The sequence below is a fragment of the Eriocheir sinensis genome, chromosome 50 (genome assembly GCF_024679095.1).
Source record: "Eriocheir sinensis breed Jianghai 21 chromosome 50, ASM2467909v1, whole genome shotgun sequence".
NCBI lineage: Eukaryota > Metazoa > Arthropoda > Malacostraca > Decapoda > Varunidae > Eriocheir > Eriocheir sinensis.
This window is the reverse complement of record NC_066558.1, coordinates 5,186,364-5,202,487: the sequence shown is the minus strand read 5'-3', so window position 1 is coordinate 5,202,487 and position 16,124 is coordinate 5,186,364. Positions and strand designations below refer to the sequence as shown.

The window sequence follows — 16,124 nt, the reverse complement described above, 5'->3', positions numbered from 1 at the left end:
AGAAGCTGAAAAAGTAGAAAGAAAGGAAGAGACAAGGAAAAAATAGAAAGAATGTAAGAAGGAAAAAGAGAAAGAAAGGAAGAACGAAGGAAAAGAAGAAGAAAAAGAAGAAAAAAAACGTTTGCAGGAGTAACTAAAAAAAAAATAATTGGTGTGAAGAAAATCGAAGAAAGGACGGAAAGAAAGAAGGAAGTAAGAAGATAATTAAGAGAGAGAGAGAGTTCCAATGTTTCCCAATGAAGTGTCGCAAAGAAAACAAGTTGTGTTCCTACTTAACAGGTGTCTCTGGAATGCTAACCAAGGTGTAATGCTCTCTCTCTCTCTCTCTCTCTCTTTGTTAGTTTTCTTTCCTTGTTTCTCTATTTTTTATTTCTTCTTTCATTTTTTTACTATCTTTCTCTCCTTTCATCTTTCTTTATTTTTTCTTCCTCTTGTCTTTCATTATTTCTGTGTCTTTTGTCTTCATTTTCTTTCTTTCTTTCTATCTTTTTTTTCACTATCTCTCCTTTCATCTTTTTCTTTTTCTTTTTTTCTTATTCCTACTCTCTCTCTCTCTCTCTCTCTCTCTCTCTCTCTCTCGTTTCCTTTTTCATTACTTAAAGTTTTCGTGTTTGAATTTAATTGCTTCTCGTTTGCTTCTTTTTATTTCTTTTTTTTTTCTTTATTCTTGTTTTTGTTATGCGTTTTCTCTGTTTTGTTTTTGTTTTCTTTTGTTGTTGTTGTTGTTACTGTTGTTTCATATTCCTTTTTTTCGCCTTTTTTTCGTTTCATTTCCTTTGTTTTATTTTCTTCTTCTCTTTCTTGATTGTCTTGGTCAGTGTGTGTTTTCTTCTTCTTTGTTTTCTTCTTTTTCTCTTGATTTCCTTGTTTGTGTTTCAACGTCTTTGATTAACCCTGTTCCCCTCTTTCTTTATTTTCCACTTTATCTTCTTTTTCCTCTCCTATTTTATCCCTTCTCCATTCTTCCTCTTCTCTCCTTCCATTTCTTTCCCGCCCTCTGTTATTACATCTATGGTACTTTCCTTTCCCTTTTCTCCTCCTATGTTCTGTTTACTTTCCATATTTTCATCACTTTTCTTTCCTACTTCCTTCCTATCTATAGTACTTTCCTTTTTCTCCTCCTATATACTGTCTACTTTTCATATTTCATCAACTTTCTTTCCCTACTTCCTTCCCATCTATGGTACTTTCCTTTCCCTTTTCTCCTCCTCCTATGTACTGTCTACTTTTCATATTTCATCTACTTCCTTTCCCTACTTCCTTCCCATCTATCGTACTTTCCTTTCCCGTTTCTCCTCCTATGTACTGTCTACTTTTCATATTTCATCTACTTCCTTTCCCTACTTCCTTCCCATCTATCGTACTTTCCCTTTTCTCCTCCTATGTTCTGTCTACTTTCCATATTTTCATCACTTTTCTTTCCTACTTCCTTCCCATCTATCGTACTTTCCCTTTTCTCCTCCTATGTGTACTGTCTACTTTCCATATTTTCATCACCTTTCTTTCCTATACTTCCTTCACACTTTCTTTTCCGCTTTCCACTTTCCTTCCAAACACACACAAACACACACACTTTATTTACCGTTCCCGCCTTCCCTTTCCGCCTCATCTGGTTTGCATACGGTTCCACATCCAATTCTTTTCTTCTAATTGACTTTGCGACTTGTACTTCGTGTGTCTCCAAAGTTTAGTGGCGAGGGAGAAGGAGCGGATAAGAGGAGAAAGTAGGAGACACGAGACAGGGGAAGAGAAGAGAAGAGAATGGAAGAGTGGTTAGGGAGGAGGAGAGGAGAGGGGAGGAAAGGAGAGAAGAAGAGAAGGATAGGAGAGGATGAGATAGGAAAGGAAGGCAAGGGAAAGGAAAGGAAAGGAAGGGAATGGCAGGGAAGAGAAGGGAAAGGATAGAGAAGGAAAGGAAAGGAGAGAAGAAGACAAGAGAAGGATTGGAGAGGATAAGATAGTAAAGTAAAGGAAAGAAAAGGAAATGAATGAAAGGAAAGGAGAAGAGAAGAGAGGAGAAAAAAAGGGAAAGGAAAGGAAAAGAGAAGAGAGGAGAAAAAAAGGGAAAGGAAAGGAAAAGAGAAGAGAGGAGAAAAAAGGGAAAGGAAAGGAAAGGAGAGGAAACGAAGGGAAGGAAAGGAAAGAAAAGAAGAGGGGAGAAAAAAGGGAAAGGAAAGGAAAGGAGAGGAAACGAAGGGAAAGGAAAGGAAAGGAAAGGAGAAGAGACGAGAAAAGAAGGGAAAGGAAAGGAAAGGAGGGGAAAGAAGAGAAAGATATAAAAGAGAAAACAGAGGATATGAGAGGAGGGGGAAATGAATAGGAGACGAAAGGAAAGAAATGAGAGAGAGAGAGAGAGAGAGAGAGAGAGAGAGAGAGAGAGGAGAATGAAAGGGAAGGAAAAAAAAACAAGAGAAAGTCGAGAAGAGAGGAAAGAAAGGAAGTTAAAAGACGCGATATAAAGGAATGAAAATGGAAAGAAAGACTAAGAAAGGAAATGGTAAGAGAGAGAAAAAGAATGAAGGAGAGAAGAGGAGGAGGAGGAGAAAAAAAGAGTAATAAAAGAGGAAAGAGGAGAAGAAAGACAAAGGAAGGAATAGATGTGCATTGCGTGTGTGTGTGTGTGTGTGTGTGTGTGTGTGTGTGAGTGTGTGTGTGTGTGTGTGTGTGTGTGTGTGTGTGTGTTGCAGGTCCGAATTTGGGATTATTTTTCTTCCCTGCAACATTAAACACACACCTACACACATTTCTAAACACGGCCTGAGCGTCATCACAGAGTCACGATTCAACACAAACAAGTGGATGTGTTGATTTTTTTTATTTTTTTTTATTTTTTATTTTTTTTTTTTAGGTAAAGGAAGACACGGGGTTTAAAGGGAAAGAGAAAAGCAAATCAACAACAACAACAACAACAACAACAACAACAACAACTACAACAACTACTACTACTACTACTACTACTACTACAAAGAGAGAGAGAGGGAGAGAGAGAGAGTATATTTATCATCATTAGAAAGCGATAGAAAGAGAGAGATGGAGAGAAAAGAAAAGGGAGAGAAGGAAGGAAGGAGAGAGAAAAGGATAGTAAATAGGATAAAAGAAGGGATGGAGAATAGGAGAGAGAGAGAGAGAGAGAGAGAATGGTAAAAGAAACTATATCCATTAATAAAGAAAAAACGAAAATAGAGAGAAATAAGAGAGAGAGACCGTTAAAACATCATGCATATGCCGAGTGGCCGTTTTTCAAAATTTAAAATTCTTTTTTTCGAAAATTTAAAATCAGTTTCCTGAAAATCACTCACGCCGACCCTTCAATCTCTCTCTCTCTCTCTCTCTTTATTTTTGTTATTTTCTTTTCGTTTTTCCTTTCTCTTCTTTTTTCTCATTAATGGGATATAGTTTTCTTTACCATTCTCTCTCTCTCTCTCTCTCTCTCTCTCTCTCTCTCTCTCTCTCCTCTCTCTTCTCTCTCTCTTTCTATCCTTTTCTCTCTTTCTCTCTCTCTCTCTCTCTCTCTCTCTCTCTCTCTCTCTCTCTCTCTCTCTCTCTCTCTGTCTCGTCGAATATTGTAATAATTTTCACACATTTTTTCTCTGCTTCCTTTTTATTATCCACAATTTACTGCGTCGCTGAATTATTTTAGTCCACCCTCGTTTTGACCTTTTTCGTTCCCTTTTATCTTTATTTCGTGTTTCATATCCCCTCTATCTTTCTATCTTTATCTTTATCCTCTCTATCTTTTTCTTTCTTTATCCTCTATCTGTCTTTTTTATCTTTTCGTTGTTTTAATTGATCCATTCTCCTACGTCCGTTTTTTTTTTTTTTATACTCAAATTCTCTCTCTCTCTCTCTCTCTCTCTCTCTCTCTCTCTCTCTCTCTCTCTCTCTCTCTTATCTGGATTTCTTTCGTTTTTTCTTCAATTTTTTGTTGTTTTTCTCGTTTATTTTCATCTTCGTCATTTTTTTTCAGGGATGGACATAGATTCTCCCTCTCTGTATTTTTCTGTATAACTCATTCATTTTTCTACATATTTTCTCTTATTCAGTTTCTTTTTTATTTATTTTTTTCTACTCGGAGGCAAATTTTCCTCTCCACTCATTTCTATTTCTTCCTTTTTTTTCTCCACACTTTTCGCTTTTCCTCTTTTCTTTCTTCCATGTCTGTTTTCAATCTCTCTTTTTCTACTTTTCTACTTTTCTATTTCAATCTTTCGTTTTTTCGTTTATTTTCTCGTCTTTTTCTCATTTTTTCTCATTTTTTTCTCGTTTTTTTTCTCTTTTTTTCTCATTTTTTCTCATGTCTCTCATTCTTTTAATTTCTCATGTCTTTTTCTCATTTTTTCTCGTTTTTTTCTCATTTTTTTCTCATTTTTTCTCATGTCTCATTTTTTTTTTAATTTCTCATGTCTTTTTCTCACTTTTTCTCATTTTTTTTCTTCCATGTCTTTTTCATCTCTTTTTCTACTTCGGGGCAAATTCCATTACTCCTTCTCTATTTCAGTCTCTCGTTTTCTCGTTACACATTTTTTTCGTCTTTTTTTTTTCTCCCATGTCTGTTTTTAATTTCTCTTTTTCTACCTCGGGGCAAATTCCACCACTCTACTTTTCTATTTCAATCTCTCGTTTTTTCGTCACACAATTTCTTTCATTTTTTATCTCATGTCTTTTTCTCATCCGCGCTCGTCCCCCGCGGTGATGTGAGGTATATTGAGGTGACGCGGGCAGGTGTTAGCACGGACAGGTGTGTTCAAAGTGTTACCTGTCAGTTCTGCCCTTCACTTCCTTTCACTCGCCCTCTCTTCCCTTCGCTTCCCTTCCTTTGTCATTCCCCTTCTATTCTCTCTGTCTCACTATTTATTCTCATTTTCTATATTTCACTCTCCTTCCCTTCCCTTCCCTTCCCTTGTCACTCCCCGTCTGTTCTCTTTCAATCTTATTATTTTTTTCTTCTCATTTTCTTTCTTTCTTTCACTCTCCCTCCCTTCTCTTCCCTTCCCTTGTCATTCCCCTTCTTCTATTCTCTCTGTATTATTATTTATTCTCATTTCCTTTCTTTCTTTTACTTTCATTTTTGTCATTCTCTTCTCTTCCCTGTTATTCTTCTTTCTCCGTTCATTCCCTTCCTTTTTCTTTTCTTTCCCTTCCATCCGTTCCCATCCTTTCTCTTCTCTTCCATTATCTTATCATTTTCTTCCTCTCCATTCGCTTTCCTTCCCTCTCGTTTGCTTTTTTTTCCTTTCCTTTCCCTTCGTGTCATTCCCTTCTTTTCCTTCCTTCCTTCCCTTCCTTCCTCTTCCTTCCTTCCTTCCTTCCTTCCCATTCCTTCCTCTTCCTTCCTTCCTTCCTTCCTTTCCCTTCTTTTCCCTTCCCTTCCTTGTCACTTCCCTTCCCTTCCCTTCCCTTCCCATTCCTTCCCTTCCCTTCCCTTCTCTTCCCTTCCTTCCCTTCCCTTCTCTTCCCTTCCTTTCCTTCCCATTCCTTCTCTTCCCTTCCCTTCCTTGTCACTTTCCTTCCCTTCCCTTCCCTTCCCTTCCCTTCCTTTCCTCCCCTTTCCATTCCCTTTCCTCCTCTTCCTCCAATTTCTCCAGCCCCTCAATTGAACACTCCTCCCTTCATTCCCCTTCTTCTCCCCTCACTTTCTCTCACCTTTACATTTTCTCCCCTTCCTCTTCCCCATCCTCCTCCCCATCCCTTCTTCCCTTCCTTCCCCCTCCCCCTTCATTTCGTTCTCCCTTCCCTATTTTCTCTCCCCTTCTTGCTTTAAAGTGCCCCCTCTTCTTCCTCTTAATCTCTTCCTCCTCCTCCTCCTCCTCCTCCATCTAGCTTCCTTTATTTTCTCTTCTTTTTCTTAGACATTTTATATTTTCTCCTTTTATTTTACTTTTATATTTTTTTTGTTTCTTTATTAATACAAATATGTCTGTGTGTCTACTTGTCTGTCTGTCTGTCTACCTGTCTCTCTCTCTCTCTCTCTCTCTCTCTCTCTCTCTCTCTCTCTCTCTCTCTCGTAATGATTAATGGGCCCTCACGTCTTACCTTCATTTTGTACCTGCTTTGCTAATTAGGGCGTCAGGTAATCAAGGTGCGCGCGTCTTAATCACTGCACCTTGGCCCTAATTGCTGACACCTGGCACTCCGCTCCCGTCAAGAAAATAATTACGCACACCTGTCCGTGGGGGAAGTGATTGAAAAGGGAAAGTTATGGAGGAGAAATGAAGAAAAGGAGAAGAAAGGAAAATTGATTATGAAGAGAGGGAAAAAAATATAAATCCCCGGTGATGACGTGAAGGTAATTGGTTATCTGAGAATGAAAAGAGAAGAAGAAGAAAAGGAGAAAGAAAAGAGGAAATGAAGAATGAAAGAAGAAAAGAAGAAGAAAAGGAGAGAAAAGAAGAAGAAATGAAGAATGAAAGAAGAAAAGAAGAAGAATGAAGAAGAAAAGGAGAAGGAAAATCGATCATGAAAAGGGAAAAAAATAAAAGGTAGGCCTAATTGATTTATCTGAATGAAAAAGGGAAAATTATGAAGAGGAAAAGAAAAAAAGAAAAGAAAATTAATCCAGGAAAAGGGAAGAAGAAAAGGAGAAAGAAAATCGATCATGAAAATAATAATAATAAGTAGGCATATTTGATTTCTTCTCTGAATTAAAAAGGGAAAATTATGAAGAAGAAAAGAAGAAAAAAAGAAAATTAATCCAGGAAAAGGAAAACAAAAATTTGTCAAAAAATAAAATCGTCCCCAAAAGTTTGTGAAAAAGGTAAAATTGTAGGGAAGAGGAGAAAAAAGTTTACACGGAAGGAAGGAAAGAAAAAAGTAAAAACCTAAAAAATAAAAAATAAAGTCGTGTAAGTGGAAATAAAAATGGAAGGAAAAAAATAAAATCGTAGAGAAGATGAGAAAATTTACATGGAGAAAAAAGAAAGGAAAAAGTAGACGAGAATTTCTTAAAGGCGTTTGGGAAATAATTGCAAGAAACTGAATATAGAAGATGAAAAAATGTCACTAATTTACATGAAAAAAAAAAGTAGACGATAATTTCTTAAAGGCGTTTGGGAAATAATTGAAAAAAAACAATATAGAAAATTTTTAAAAAGTCACTAATTTACATGAAAAAAAAGGAAAAAGTAGATGAGAATTTCTTAAAAAAGGCGTTTGGGAAATAATTGAAAGAAACTGAATAGAGAAAATGAAAAAAATAATGTCACTGAAGTTTGAACCCTTCCTTCCTAAGAGATGTCAGTGTTACCAAAAGGGACAAAGAAAGGAGGAGGAAGAGGAGGAGGAGGAGGAGGAGGAGGAGGAGGAGGAGGAGGAGGAGGAGGGCATTGCACTTACCATGGACAAACTTTTCTCTTTTTTTATCTCACTTATGAAGTTTTGACATTTACGTTGTGTATGGGGAGGAGGAGGAGGAGGAAGACGATGAAAAGAATAATAAGAATAAAGTTAAGGAAAGAAGAGACAAAGTGGACGAAATGAGGAAATGAGGAAAAGTAAACGGGCAGAAGAAGAAGAAGAAGAAGAAGGACAAGAAAACCTAGCAAGAAACTTTGAAGGATGAAAAAAAAATCCCGCAGAATATTTGAGAGAAAATGAACAAACCGGGAATGAAGGAAAAGTAGAGTGAGGAGGAAAAAAGGAGGAAAGAAATGAAGACGGGGAAAAATTGGTGTCTTCCTTCAGGACCGAGGGAAAAAAAATAGGAAGACTTAGTTTGAGAAGGAAGATTAAGAGAGCATTATGGCGCCAATGATTCCAGGAGGAGGAGGAGGAGGAGGAGGAGGAAGAAGAAGAATTTTAAAGAGGGAAAAGAATGTGAAAAAAATGTTTGGAGGAAGCTGAAAAGAATGAGCTGGAGATAAACAGGAAGGAGACAGATGGAGGAGTAGGAGGAGGAGGAGGAGGAGGAGGAGGAGAGAAAGAAGAATGTATTGATGGTGGAAAAGAGTGTGGAAAAAAGGAAGAAGAAGAGGAGGAAGAGGAGAATGTTTGTGGTGGAAAAGGAAGGAAAAGAAGGTGGAGGAAGAGGGGAGGAGGAGGAGGAGGAAGAGAGGACAGACAAGAAGAAGGAGGAGGAGGAGGAGGATTTGAAATAGAGGAAAAACAGGAAAAAAAGAGGAAAATGAAAAGAGGAAAAGCAGAAAAACAGAAACCAGATAAAAGGGGATTAAGGAAAGGGAAAAATGAAGAAGAGGAGGAGGAGGAGGAGGTGGAGGAGGAGGAGGAGGAGGAGGAGGAGAGAGAGAGACAACATAAATCAAAACTTCCGGAAAATGAAAACAAGGAAAGTAAGAAAAAAATAAAGCAGAAAAAAACAAAGAGGAAGTGGAAGAAGAAAAAGGAGAAGAAAAAAAAAGAAGAAATGTGTAAAATGAGGAGGAAGAGGTATATGAAGGAGAAGAAGAAGAAAAAGAAGATGAAGAAGAGAAGAAAAAAAGAAATGTATAAATGGAGGAGGAAGAGGTATATTAAGGAGAAGAAGAAGAAAAAGAAGATGAGGAAGAAAAAGAAGAAAAATAAAAAAAGAAATTTGTAGAAGGAGGAGGAAGAGGTATATTAAGGAGAAGAAAAAGAAAAAAAAGAAGATGAAGAAGAAGAACAAGCTGTTGTTGTTGTAGGGAAGAAAGTAAATAAAATAATTGAGAGGAAGAAGAAAACGAAAAAAAATAAAAAAAGAAGACAAAAAAGGAAGAATGAAAGAAACAAAGAGGAGGAAGAAGAAAATCAGTTGTAGCATAAGAAAGAAGAAGAACAACAACAACAACAACTACAACTAAACCATGAAAAAAGAGAAAAAAAATTGTTGGAAAAAAGAAAAGAAAAATAATGAACGAAAGTAAGAAAGGGAAATAAATAGGAAAAAAGGAAAAGGAGGAAGAGGAAGAAGAAGAAGATTATGAAAAGGAGAAAGTTGAAAAAGAAAGACCGTATGAAAAAAACGAGAAAGGAAAAAAAAGGGCAAAAGAAGTAGAGGAGGGGGAGGAGGAGGAGGAGGAGGAGGAGGAGCATTAGAGGAGCCGGGCATAAAGCACAGGTAAGGTGTATGCCAGGTGCGCACGAGACCTGTTTAATACATGATTTATGGCACCTGGAGAAAGAGGGGGGGGAGGGGGGGAGGGATAAAGATCATAAGAAAAAGGAACGGTAGGAGGAAGGGAGAGAAAAAGGAAAAGGAACGGTAGGAGGAAGGGAGAGAAAAAGGAAGAAGGGAGAGAGGGAAGGGAATGGTTGTGGAGAGAGAGAGAGAGAGAGAGCAAGAAACAGAAGAGATGGAAGGAGTTTAAGAAAAAAAATAGAAGGGAAGGGAAGGGTTGGGAAATGAAGGGGAGGAAAAGGACAGAAAGGGAAGGGAATAAATACGGAAGGGAAGGGAAGGAGAGGAAAGAAAAGGGAAGAGAAGAGAAGGAAAGGAAAGGAAAGGGAATGATTACGAAAAGGAAGGGAAGGAGAGGAAAGGGAAGAGAAGAGAAAGAAATGGAATGACTATGGAAAGGAAGGGAAAGAGAAAAAGGGAAAAAGAGGAAGGAAGGAAAGGAAAGGAAAGAAAGAGAGAAGAGGAGAAGGTAAAGAAAATAGGAATAGGAATAAAAAAAACACTGGAATAATAGATGGGAAGGAAAAGTAGAAAGGAAAAAAAGGAGAAAAGGAAAAAGGGAAGAACAGAAAAAATAAGGAGAAATGGAAGAAGAAAGAAAAAGAGAGATAGGAATGAAGGTGAGAAGAAGAAATATAGAGAGAGAGAGAGAGAGAGAGAGAGAGAGAGAGCGGCCATCTAGTACAAATGACAATGGATTTAAAGAACGAACCGCAAAGATTAAGGAGAAAAAAAAAGGTCGCAGGATTTTTTTAGGCGAATTTATGTGAGAAAGAAAGGGGAAAGAAAAGGGAAGAGGAAGAAAAGGAAGAGTTGAACAGGATAGGAAAGAGAAGGAAGGGAATGGATAGGGAAGGAAAGGTCAGGAAAAGGAAAGAAAGGGAAGGGAAAGGAAGGGAAAGAAAGGAAATGGAAGGGAAGGGTAGGAAACGAATAGAAAGGGAAAGGAAAGAAAAGGAAGAGCGTAACAAGATTTTTAGAAAGTTTAAAGAGCAAAAATAAAGGAAAGTAAAAGAACAGATTAAAAAAAAGAGAATTGAACATTTTTTGAGAAAGATTAAGGGAGAAGGTAAAGGAATCTAAAGGAGCAGAATACACAAAACAAGACTTATTTTGAGGAGGTAAAAGAGTAAAGAAAAGAAAAACGGCAAAATAGGCGAAGGTAGACTTAACATATTTTAGACAATTTAAAGAGAAAAGGAAAGAAAAGAAAAATACTAGGAAGGATTGACATTGTTTTGAGATAGAAAAATACTAGGAATTGACATTGTTTTGAGATAGAAAAATACTAGGAATTGACATTGTTTTGAGATAGAAAAATACTAGGAATTGACATTGTTTTGAGATAGAAAAATACTAGGGAGAATTGACATTGTTTTGAGATAGAAAAATACTAGGGAGAATTGGCATTGTTTTGAGATAGAAAAATACTAGGGAGAATTGACATTGTTTTGAAATAGAAAAATACTAGGAATTGACATTGTTTTGAGATAGAAAAATACTAGGGAGAATTGACATTGTTTTGAGATAGAAAAATACTAGGGAGAATTGACATTGTTTTGAGATAGAAAAATACTAGGGAGAATTGACATTGTTTTGAGATAGAAAAATACTAGGGAGAATTGACATTGTTTTGAGATAGAAAAATACTAGGAATTGACATTGTTTTGAGATAGAAAAATACTAGGAATTGACATTGTTTTGAGATAGAAAAATACTAGGAATTGACATTGTTTTGAGATAGAAAAATACTAGGAATTGACATTGTTTGAGATAGAAAATACTAGGAATTGACATTGTTTGAGATAGAAAAATACTAGGAATTGACATTGTTTTGAGATAGAAAAATACTAGGAATTGACATTGTTTTGAGATAGAAAATACTAGGAATTGACCTTGTTTTGAGATTGAACAATACTAGGAATTGACCTTGTTTTGAGATTGAAAAAGACTACGGAGAATTGACATTGTTTTGAGATAGAAAAATACTAGGAAGAATTGACATTGTTTTGAGATAGAAAAATACTAGGAATTGACATTGTTTTGAGATAGAAAAATACTAGGAATTGACATTGTTTTGAGATAGAAAAATACTAGGGAGAATTGACATTGTTTTGAGATAGAAAAATACTAGGAATTGACATTGTTTTGAGATAGAAAAATACTAGGAATTGACATTGTTTTGAGATAGAAAAATACTAGGAATTGACATTGTTTTGAGATAGAAAAATACTAGGAATTGACATTGTTTTGAGATAGAAAAATACTAGGAATTGACATTGTTTTGAGATAGAAAAATACTAGGAATTGACATTGTTTTGAGATAGAAAAATACTAGGAATTGACATTGTTTTGAGATAGAAAAATACTAGGGAGAATTGACATTGTTTTGAAATAGAAAAATACTAGGAATTGACATTGTTTTGAAATAGAAAAATACTAGGAATTGACATTGTTTTGAAATAGAAAAATACTAGGAATTGACATTGTTTTGAAATAGAAAAATACTAGGAATTGACATTGTTTTGAAATAGAAAAATACTGGGAATTGACATTGTTTTGAAATAGAAAAATACTAGGAATTGACATTGTTTTGAGATAGAAAAATACTAGGAAGAATTGACATTATTTTGAGATAGCAAAGTAAAGACAAGGAAAATAGTAGAGAAAGGAAGAATTTGCATTATTTTCAGACAGTCTTCTTTTCCTATTTTTTTCCCTTGTCTTACTTTCGTTCATTATGTCTTTCTTTTTACCAACATAATTTTCCTCTTTTCTTTTCATAGTTTAATTGTTGTTGTTGTTGTTGTTGTTTTTTTACGCTACTTCTAAATTTCTTCTTCCTCCACCACCATTAAATTTATTCTTTGTCTTTCATTCTTCCTTTTTTGTCTTCTTTTTTTCAGGAAAGTAAGGGAAAAAGTAAGAAAAAGTAAACGAGTAGAACTTTTTTTTTTTTTTTTTTTTTTTTTTTTTTTTTAGTGGTGTAAAGAAGCAAAGTAAACGAATTAACAGAGGAAAAAGATTTGCAGGATGACTTAGCAAGATTCAGAGGCAGTTTAGAAGTAAGGAAAGAAGATAAGAAAAGAGTATATCAATAAGGAAAGAAAGACAAGGCAAGATTTTAGGTGCAAGGAACGGAAAGAAAAGAATATTAGTAAGAAAAGAAAGACAAGGCAAGATTTTAGGTGCAAGGAACGGAAAGAAAAGAATATTATTAAGAAAAGAAAGACAAGGCAAGATTTTAGGTGCAAGGAACGGAAAGAAAAGAATATTAGTAAGAAAAGAAAGACAAGGCAAGATTTTAGGTGCAAGGAACGGAAAGAAAAGGAAACAAAACAAAGAAAAAAGAGAAAGGATTAGCAAGAATCAAACACAGATAAAAAGGACAACTAAAAAACCCAAAATTAATATAAAAAACAAAAGAAATAGAATCAAAACCCATATTTAAAGGAAAACAAAGGAACCAAAAACAATCAGAACAAACGAAAACGAATGGATCTCAAAACCACAAAACCAAGTAAGTAAAGTGAAGGATCCCAAACCCAATTTACAAAGGAATCTGATCCTCTTTAAAGGGAACCAAGGAATGTTATTTAAAGGGATCGGCTGATATATTTAAAGGGAAAAATAGGGTAAAAAGGGGTAATAGAAAAGGGTAATGTAAGGGTTTGTGGGATTTAATGGAAGGGTGGGAAAGGAAAGGGAAGGGAAAGGGAGAAAAAGGAAAGAAAGAGAAGGGAATGGATAGGGAAGAGAAGGAAGGGAAGGGAAAGGAAAGGAAAGGAGAGGGAATGACTACGGAAGGGAAGGGAAAGAAAGAGAAAAAGAGGAAAAAGAGGAAGGAGGAGGAGGAGAAAAAGAGAAAAGGACTGAAATTAAGGTTTAAACTATTCCTGTGTTGATAGGGTGAGGAGGAGGAGGAGGAGGAGGAGGAGGTGCGATAGGAGAGGAGAGATAGTATACGTGTTGGAGGAGGAGGAGGAGGAAGAGGAGGAGGCCAGCAGCACTTAACTCTAAAACCCCTCGTTACCTCCTCCTCCTCCTCCTCCTCCTCCTCCTCTTCCATTTACCTGAGGGAGGAGGAGGAGGAGGAGGTAGGAAACTGAAGCACGAGAGAGAGAGAGAGAGAGGCGAAATGCAAAATCAATGGATCGTTCGGTTTCGCTCAGGCCGCCGCGGAATGTATCGGAAAAGACGAACGAATGTGAAAAAAAATGGAAAATATCTTGAAATTTGCGAAAAGGAGACGAAAAGGGAAAAAAATATGAATGTAAAGTATTAAATTATTATACGAAAACAGTGAAATGAAGGATAGTTTGAGGGAAAATATTACTACTACTACTACTACTACTACTACTACTACTACTACTACTACTATTACTATTATTACTACTATTACTACTATTACTACTACTACTACTACTACTAATACTATTTAAAACAAAAACTACTGCTACTATTACTACTACTACTACTACTATTTCTACAGCACTACTACCACTACTGATACTACTACTTACCACACACTACTATTACTACACACACTACTACTACTGTTACTACTACTACTACTACTACTACTACTACTACTACTACTACTCTTCCTTTCCCTTCCATTTCTATTTCTTCTCTTCCTTTCTCTTCTTTCCCTATATAACATATGTGCTGCTGCTATATATATATATATATATATATTATATGTGCTATTCTATTTCTCTTTCATTCCTTTTCATTTTCTTATCCTTCTTTCCTTTATATTCATTTCAATCCTTCTCTCCTTTTTTCCTCTTCTCCTCTTCCCCTTCCCTTCATTTCCATTTAACAACATTACTTCAGCCTTCCCTTCCCTCCATTCCTCCCCTTTCCCCTTTTTCTCTCCCTTTTTCCCTTCTTTCTCTCCCTTTTCATTCCCTTCCCTTCTTCATCCCTCTATATCTCTCCAATCCTTCTCTCCTTCTCTCCTCTCTTTCTCTCCCCTTCTCCTCCATCCCTTCGACAACCCTCTCACTCTCCTCCCTTCCCTCCATCTCTCCCCTTTCCCTCCCTTTTCTCCCCTTTCTCTCCCCTTTCCCCTCTTACCTAAATCCCTTGTATGGCCTTAAGTAATACCGCTAAGCCTCCATATTGATGATAAATAAATACTCTCTCTCTCTCTCTCTCTCTCTCTCTCTCTCTCTCTCTCTCTCTCTCTCTCTCTCTCTCTCATTGTTTTTTTCTTTCGTTTTGACTAATTTTGCTTCATTTGTTTTCTTAATTTTTTCAATATTTTTCTTTTCTTTTTTCTTCCTCTTTTCTCTTGCTCTTTTCTTTCTTTCTCATTCTTTCTTTCTCTGTATTTTCTTTCTTCTCATGTTTTCTTTCTATTCTTTCTTTTTTCCTCTTTTCTTTTATTTCTTTTCATTTTTTTATTTCTTTTCCTTTCTTTATTTTTCTTGTTTTCTTTCCTTCCCTTCGTTTCCTTCCTTTCCTCTCCGTTTCTCTGGTCTTCCTCTCTCTCTCTCTCTCTCTCTCTCTCTCTCTCTCTCTCTCTCTCTCTCTCTCTCTCTCTCTCTCTCTGTTCAGTAAGAGGATTAATAAGGAAAATGATGAGTGTTAAAGAAAACGGGAGGTAATTGCACATTTTGAGGGTGCTTTGGGTCCTTCCTCTGTTGGGTCTTTCCTCTGTTGGGTCCTTCCTCTGTTGGGTCCTTCCTCTGTTGGGTCCTTCCTCTGTTGGGTCCTTCCTCTGTTGGGTCCTTCCTCTGTTTGGTCCTTCCTCTGCTGGGTCCTTCCTCTGTTGGGTCCTTCCTCTGTTGGGTCCTTCCTCTGTTGGGTCCTTCCTCTGTTGGGTCCTTCCTCTGTTGGGTCCTTCCTCTGCTGGGTCCTTCCTCTGTTGGGTCCTTCCTCTGTTGGGTCCTTCCTCTGTTGGGTCCTTCCTCTGTTGGGTCCTTTCTCTGTTGGGTCCTTCCTCTGTTGGGTCCTTCCTCTGTTGGGTCCTTCCTCTGTTGGGTCCTTCCTCTGTTGGGTCCTTCCTCTGTTGGGTCCTTCCTCTGTTGGGTCCTTTCTCTGTTGGGTCCTTCCTCTGTTGGGTCCTTCCTCTGTTGGGTCCTTTCTCTGTTGGGTCCCGTTGCCGCCCCGGACGATGTCTTAAGAAACGTGATGATAGTTAAAGGAAGTGATCGAAGCTTTCTGAACCTAATGTGATGAAAGGGATGTTTGTGGGAAGGGATTTGCTGGTGGAATTGTTACCCTTATTATTTTTTTCTCGTCTCGTTTTCTTTTTCTTTTTTTAGTAACATGCTTCTTTTTCTCATAATTCTTTCTTTCTATATCTTTTCTTTCTTTCTCTGTCTTTTCATTATTTAGTTTTCCTTTTTTTCTGTCTTTTCATTATTTATTTTTCTTTTCTTTTTCTCTTTTCATTGTTTATTTTTCCTTTCTTTTTTCAGTCTTTTCATTATCTTTTCTTTCTTTCTCTTTTCATTATCTTTTCTTTCTTTTTCTGTCTTTTCATTATTTATTTTTCCTTTCTTTTTTTTGTTTTCATTTTTTAGTTTTCCTTTCTTTTTCTGTCTTTTCATTATTTATTTTTCCTTTCTTTTTCTGTCTTTTCATTATTATAGTTTTTTTCTGTCATATCCATTTTTTTAATTTCTTACGATCGTTTTTCTTCATCTTTTCTCTCTTTTCCATTTCCTCTTTTCTTCTTTTCTTTTTTCTTATGTTTCTTATCCTTTTTCTTCCTTTCGTTTTTTTCTTGATTTTCTTTCTCTTCCTCTTTTCTTTCTTCTCCCTTTTTTCTCTATTATCCCTTCTTTTCTTTTTCTTTTCATTTGTTACTTTTTTCACCCATTTTCTTCTCGCTATTCTTTCTTGCTTGCTTTTTTTTATTTTCTTCATCCTTTCTTTTTTTCTTCTTTATTTCTCCTCACTCTCTTCTCCTGTTTCCTCATTTTCTTATTTTTTTTTCCTTCTCTTCATCTGACTCTTCTTCCTCCTCTTCTTCCTCCTCCTCCCATCTTCTTCCTCCTCCTCCTTCCATCCTCTTCTT

At 36.4% G+C, this 16,124-nt stretch overlaps 1 long non-coding RNA gene and 1 pseudogene across 1 annotated transcript; one reads left to right on the top strand and one right to left on the bottom strand.

The window, feature by feature from the left end:
- Positions 1–5,930: 5,930 nt before the first annotated feature.
- LOC126982030 (putative uncharacterized protein DDB_G0271982) lies at positions 5,931–15,797 on the bottom strand (annotated as a pseudogene).
- On the top strand, positions 12,088–12,498 carry LOC126982296 (uncharacterized). Its single transcript, XR_007735029.1, has 2 exons — positions 12,088–12,339; positions 12,400–12,498. It is a non-coding gene; the product is annotated as an uncharacterized LOC126982296 (long non-coding RNA).
- Positions 15,798–16,124: the final 327 nt, after the last annotated feature.